Source organism: Terrapene carolina, unplaced genomic scaffold (assembly GCF_002925995.2).
Source record: "Terrapene carolina triunguis isolate 2854851 unplaced genomic scaffold, T_m_triunguis-2.0 Scaffold131, whole genome shotgun sequence".
NCBI classification, from domain to species: domain Eukaryota; kingdom Metazoa; phylum Chordata; order Testudines; family Emydidae; genus Terrapene; species Terrapene triunguis.
In genome coordinates, this window is record NW_020664482.1 from 34,839,503 (window position 1) to 34,846,779 (window position 7,277).

At 45.3% G+C, this 7,277-nt stretch overlaps 1 long non-coding RNA gene across 1 annotated transcript; it reads right to left on the reverse strand.

Annotated features, from left to right (window-relative positions):
• Window positions 1-498: 498 nt before the first annotated feature.
• Window positions 499-5,976, reverse strand: LOC112108641. The gene is made up of 3 exons (XR_002908260.2): window positions 5,908-5,976; window positions 1,795-1,898; window positions 499-535 (listed from the first exon to the last, which is right to left on the reverse strand). It is a non-coding gene; the product is annotated as an uncharacterized LOC112108641 (long non-coding RNA).
• Between the last annotated feature and the right edge of the window lie 1,301 nt (window positions 5,977-7,277).

Here is a 7,277-nt window from a genome sequence, read left to right on the forward strand (position 1 = left end):
TTTTCAGCTTGGAAAAGAGGAGACTAAGGGGGGATATGATCGAGGTATATAAAGTCATGAGTGATGTGGAGAAAGTAGATAAGGAAAAGTTATTTACTTATTCCCATAATACAAGAACTAGGGGCCTCCAAATGAAATTAATGGGCAGCAGGTTTAAAACAAATACAAGGAAGTTCTTCTTCACACAGTGCACAGTCAACTTGTGGAACTCCTTGCCTGAGGAGGTTGTGAAAGCTAGGACTTTAACAGCATTTAAAAGAGAACTGGATAAATTCATGGAGGTTAAGTCCATTCATGGCTATTAGCCAGGATGGGTAAGGAATGGTGTCCCTCGCCTCTGTTTGTCAGAGGATGGAGATGGATGGCAGGAGAGAGATCACTTGATCATTACCTGTTAGGTTCACTCCCTCAGGGGCACCTGGCATTGGCCACTGTCGATAGACAGGATACTGGGCTAGATGGACCAGTAAGGCCGTTCTTATGTTCTTATGACTTACCGTGGTAGTGTAGACATAGCCTGAGTATTGATGGTCTACTGAAATGAGATAAATTAAATTTCATTGCATGTGGAATGAACACAATAACATTTACCATTCCCCACCCGCTTTGTTTTCCTTTTCAAACCTCGGTATGGTTAAGCATTACAATTGACTTGCGAACTAACAGAGAAAAATATTTGCATTCTCTCCCTCCTTCACACATTTTGACAACATTCACAACCTCCATATATAATATCACAGAGTTCCTCTGAGGGGGGTTTAATCTTTTGCCTGAATATATGCATGTGGAGTATTGTGCAGTTCCACTGAGACCAATATCTCCAGTGGAATTTTCATATAAACAGTTTGACACTGATGTGAATATATACATATTACGCCCTCTTTTGCCATAAATATTCTGTGGCATGATTAAATTCCTCACTGCTTTCCCCTGGGAATTGTTTGAAACGAAGACATTAAGTATTTGCATAGAGAATCTGATAAAGATTTTTGCTATTAATATGGAATGTTTTGAAAGATGACCTATGAACCAAGATTTTAAACATGATTTTTTTGTTATAGCTAAATGGGCATTTATCAAACACTTATTAAGATGGCTGTAGAACAAGAAGGAAAATGATTAATCCCTCATGAAGAAGGATTGAGGGTTTTTTTTTTTTGTCCTCTCTAACAAAGTAGCATTCATCATTTTCCATCTCCCCTGCTACACTCCCATTTCTTGTTCTAGTGATGCTTCTGAAGTTGGACTTTTTGCTTAGTCATCCTATCTATCAAGTAAGATGAATTAAATCAATACTCCCACAGGAAAAATGAGCCCACTAATATTTACATTTATTTTCTCCCTTGCCTTTTCTTCCTGTTACTTTTACCAACAATATATTTACAATGCATTCAGATCACAATGCTCTCTAGTTACTGTGCTAACATTATTTTAACCACTATCTTTCATTACCAATTAGGATACTTAACCAGCCTGGACAAAAAACAAAATAAAAAGGTAGCTATGAATAGAAATTTTAAAATTTAGCTTTAGGGCAACTCTTACTCTTTCAACTAGTCCTTACTCACTTGAGTAGTGCCATTGCCTTGAATGCATGCAAGCAAGGACTACTTGCACAAGTAAGGTTTGATGGAAGACATAAACAGGTTATATCAAGGTTTCAAAATTGAAATCCTTACTTTAATTTCAAGCTCTGTAATGAAATTTAAGCCTTGTGGTTTAAAATTGGCATGCAAAAACTGAAGGGTTGGGTTTAAAAAAAATAAAACACTGTCTATGTTTAAGGAGACTTACCTAAAGAGTAGCACCAATTACTCCAATGGGGCTACGTATGAAAACAACGAAGTCTTGTGTGACAAAGTTGTAGCAGGATTAGATCCAAATGTCCTGGATGGTTACTGTTGAAGGGACAAAGGGGGACTGCTGAACAGAAGAAATTATCAAGGAAGCAGCAGCAGTTTACAGGCAGTAAATATGATCACCAAAAAAGAATCTGGGGCCAATGAAACCAAAATTTGCAAATCCACTGACCAGACTCCCAAGAAGAGCTGTCTTTCTGCAATGTGACTTTCTCTGTCCATTGGAAGTATGGTAGTGCTGCCATATTCTGAGCCCCTCTTCCAACAGGAAGATTTCTGCATTTGTGCTCAAGTGATTAACTGTTGCTACTGTACCAAACCCACCAGTGATGTATTCTAACACCAATAGTCAGGAAAAGGAAGATGTTGCTAGGTGATTGTTCTCCTGCTTTACTAAGGGTATGTCTACACTGGGGACCCTACTGTGCCCTAACACCACCACCTCCGTTACCGCTGGCCATTGTCCACACTGAAAACCCTGAAGCAGGTGCCTCAGATTTTCACCTGTAGTACCATGAGAAATTTTCACCTCCAGTCATGGAAAGATTTGCTACCTCAAGTGCAAAATGTTGCTGGGATGACTTTGGAAATGGTTTCTAATCTCCAACAAAGTTCACAAATATTGGGGGTTTCAGGGATATACAGCAGGGATGGAAAGAGTTGTAGGTACGTTCTCTGTGGTAGGAAACCCTCTACCACTTTCCAACATAGCAGGTGTCATACACATAGGCATGAAAGGGCAGATTTCCTTGCTTCTTAATGCCTTTATTGAACATGTTGAATTAAATATAAAAGAATCCCACAGAATATGCTGGCAATCACACTGCCACTCTCCTGTACCAAAACCCTACCATCACCTGAAAAACTGTGCAGCAGACCAGTGAAAAGAGGTCAGAAACAGCTATGAATTTCTTTTAGTAATGGGGACTGTGACAGGGCAGAGTGGCCCCGCACTGGTACCGCACTTCTTTCCTAGCAGAGGAAGCCACGCCCCAGAAGCTCTGCTGGGCATGCTCCAACTGGAAAACAGGTATAAAAGCCAGCAGAACAGCTTAGTCTGGGCTGACTGCCGGAGAAGAAGGAGGCATGCTGCTAGCTCCTGAGGAGGGAGAGTCTATGCACCAGGATCCGGAGGCCAGCCAAGCCGGGACACTCCCTGATACCCTGACGGAGGACACTGCAGGAGGAGAACAGACTGGAGGACCCCCTCCCCCCCCCCCCCCCCCCGCAGCGAACCTGGCATATATGGTAGGAAGTGACCCGGGGAACTATAGAGGCAAACGATGTTAGAGCCGCATAGGCGCTCGGCATGTTGCGGGCGGATCCCCACTGAGCGGGTGGCAAGGGGAGCTTGCCACTAACAGGGCCCTGGGTCGGGACCCAGTGGAGAGGGCAGGCCCTGGTCCCCCTACCACCCCACCCCCTGAACCATGAGGAATCCTAGGGGCTCCAGCGCTAGGCCGCACTACCCCGCTTGTGAGGGGGATTGTATGGACTCCGGCCGCTAGACCACACTGCTCCCACATGGGGGAGCGAGTCGTATGGACTCCAGCTGCTAGGCCACACTACCCCGCTTGTGATGGAGATTGTATGGACTCTGGCCGCTAGGCCGCACTACCCCACTTGTGAGGGGCACTATATGGACTCCGGCCGCTAGGCCGCACTACCCCGCCAGACAGGGGTGATAGTGTGGAAGGAGGCCAAGAGGCCGCAACCAGTCGCCCAGAGAAAGGCGGGCGCAGGAACTTGAGAGTGGCGAGGTGCCAACACCCCATCCTACCCCTGCCACAAAGGGGCGCTGCAGTGCCAGGCCCGCCACAGGGACATTGATCAGCTTAAAAATCAACATAATGGCTGCACTTTTCCCCCTCAGGAATCACTCACCAACACGTTACAAGCACTGAAGTGATCCTGATAACAGCGGGCTTCTAAACAGGTATGAATTGTAGCAAGTACCAGATACACCCCGACCTTAAACAGCTATCACAAAGGCAGAGAAGAGGTTTCCATTCAACTGTTAATTTTGCTCAGTAGAGTACTTCAAAGCCCAGTAGTATTATAAAACAGGAGTCCATAAGCAAAACAGAAAACCACTCTAAGTTGTGGGAAGTAAGGCTCTCCATACACTTGTAAATGGCAATAAAAAGAAACAAAATGAAGAGCAATGCTACATAACTATGACTGCAGCTGCTGCCATCTGCAGACCTGCCCCAAGACTTATTAACAGTGCACAAAAGTTAATATGATGGGTTACTCACAGGTATCAATACTGAGAAGCACAAACAAATTGAACAATAAACACATCACACCACCTTCACACCAGCCATCAACAGCAGAAACCCCATCCCAAGTTGTAAAAACAGTGTAAGTACTCTATAATGATTGTTTTGATGCTGGCGAAATGCAATCCAGGGTCTCAACATGTGCCTACTCCACTGCATAAATATTTGTCCGGCAACAAGGAACTGGACCACATCACCCGTCTTCAACCCAGTTTTGCATAAAAGGGAGAGGCAACTTAATCAGGAAGTGCCAGCAGCAAACGTGCAAAGGCAGGGAACCAGTACCAATAAGACACCAAAAAGCAGTTTCTAGAGTGTCTCCGTGTGACTCAAAGAACCCTGGGATACACCCCCTGAAATTGTAATCTGGTGTACCTAGAACACCAGGGTGGATGCAGATAGATGCAGGTACACAGGGTTCTATGCATGTACAGCACAACAGCTGTGGACTCTCAGTGCAGATTGGGTTGGCACACACCAAGATGAACACAAACTAGTACTCAGGTATGCACACAAATATAGATATAGTCTTAAAGTAAGTGGTTTCACCTATATATTATTAGTCCAAAAGACCATTATCCTGTGACACTATTCTGACCTATTGGCTTTCTCCTTTAATTAAACTGCCAGTTTTTATTTCTGAAGCGTTTAATGTACTGGATTTTATGATATCATTAGATTTCTTTTTATATTCATAATTGCTGATAAATGTTAAACTTTTTTTTTAAACATGAAAATAATATTTAATCATTTAATGTTGATAAAATCTGGCAGGCAGAATGTTAAGTAATTATTTTATTTGAAGTTTTTAGATAGATAACTTGAATCCAATTAAATTTTATATTACCTCCTGTAAACTGGAAATAAATGCTATGATATAGTAAATCCATTGGGAGGGATATACATTACATAAACACAGTCCTGGAGGTGTAAAACTTCACCAGCAGTTTGCAAAGGGTTCCTCCCCCACAAGGTGAATTCCCTTGAATAATTGAGCATCTGTAAAAATACAAAACCATCCACTCCTTTCCTGTACTACAGATATAATTTTAAAGGGCCGGTACAGTATTGCTTACATATATAGGCACACATAAAACTGAGGCATGATAAACTAAGTTGGAAAAACTAAGCTGGAAAAATAAGAACTGTGACTATTATCTGCAGTGCAAAGGACTCAAGGAGAAATGGGAATTTGGCCCAGTGAATTTAGTTTTATTCACTATGCTTGGTTTCTTCTTGGAAATATGATTGAAACTGGACATGTCGGCCAGATAGCTCCAGGGAGTAGCTAATGGGGACAATAGTAAGACATTCCAAAAATGGTGAATTATTTTGGAAAGTTAGCAATCCATGCTATAACTAAGCAGGTAAGAGGGGATCTTAAGCATAGTGGACAATTAGTCCTACTCTTTTTTCCAACTAGGTTTACTTTCTTTCTGTATATGTCTACAATCTGATTGTTTATACCCAGAAAGATAGCAGCCTGCCCAAAGTGCTCCAGATGCTATACTCAATGTCCGAGCTCTACCTCGGCCATTACTAAATGGGGCATGTTCTGGAGGCAAAGTTGCAAGCTCCGAGTGTACAGGGTGTGCCTGCCAAATTCCCTAACAAAGTGATACAGTTCCTCCTTTGGGAAGTTAATGCATTGCAGCCCCACAATTTGTCTGAGGCTGACTGAGTCAAGCTACCAAGCGGAGAGCTGCAAGGGACCATAGGCCATATTTTGTGGCTGCCTAGGGCACCTTAAAATTTGGGGCACCAACCGTGCTGGCCGTGGTTGGAATCCTCTCTTCTCTGGCCCCTCCCCCATGCTGGGCCAGCAGGCTTCTCCCCACCCCCAAACCCGCCCCTCACTCACTCATTCCCTCACTCCCTCCTCAGCTGGCTGGCTGAGGGCTCCAGCCTCCGGCTCTGCCGCCCCAGCCCCGGGGAGCCCAGAGCGGCGCGGCCGGTCACTGGCGGTGCGGCGGCCCAGCCCACCGCTGCCCGGAGCGGAGTCCCTCCCTGGACCCTGCCTGCCTGCGCCGCTCGGTCTCAGGCTGGGGCCAGGACAGGAGGAGCGAAACTTCCATGTGAGTGGGGGGAGGGGGGAAGCAAAGCAAAGCAGGGGGGAAGCAGGGAAGGAAGGAGGGAGGGGCTTAAAGTGACAGTGCGCTCAATGTCTCTCACACTTCCCTAACACACACAGTGTCTCTCTCACACCCACATACACTCTGCCTCTCATGAGTCACAGTCCCCCAACACAGATTGTGTGTGTGTGTTTGTGTGTCACACAGTCCTACACACACACAGGTTCTCTCTGTCTCTCTCTCTCTCTCTCACACACACACACACACACATTCTGTCACACGCGCGCACACACACACACACTTGTATTATTATTGGTGAGCCAGGAGTGGCTAGGGGCTGCAGGAGGGCTGGGGGCTCTGGCAAGATGTAGCCCGCATGTGACAGCACGAAGACATCTGTCTTGAGCCACTGCCACAGCGTCTGCTGCATATGAAGCTTGTGTGTGTAAACAATGGGGGGGGGATTTCTGGGGGTCCATGGGCGGGGGTGGTGACTGTGCCCCCTCGACACACTGGGGTCAGCGGCGCTGGCTGGGGACTGCCTTCAGTGGATCATAGGGGCACCAGTTTAATAATACTGCGTAGAGCCCCATAAATCCTAAGGATAGTCCTGACCCCCAGAAGTAGATTCAATATCACTTGCAGCTGGATGGGGTGGGCTCACCACTCTAACAATTTGTTTGGAGGGCCTGGAACTCCTAGGGCTGGCCCAGAAATGGCATTGTAGCTTTAAAAACAATTAGACCCACTGCATAAGTCAGCCACCCTCAGGTGCCCTGCAGCATGATAGTGTTGATTAAGTGAGGCTGTTTGCCAAACACTGGATGAATAACCTCCTCCATATGCCAGCTAAAAGCAAAACTCCAGACAAATGTGATTGCATTGACTCTTTTTTCTGTGAATATAGTATGTACATATACATATTCCAGTATGTAAGCTAAGGTTTAAAACCCAGAAAAAAAATGATTTCAAAGAATCATGTGCACTCACTAACTCCTCCTTATCACCAGCCCTGGGCAGGAAGGTTGCACATTGGTACGGGAAATACTACATGCATAGTGGGA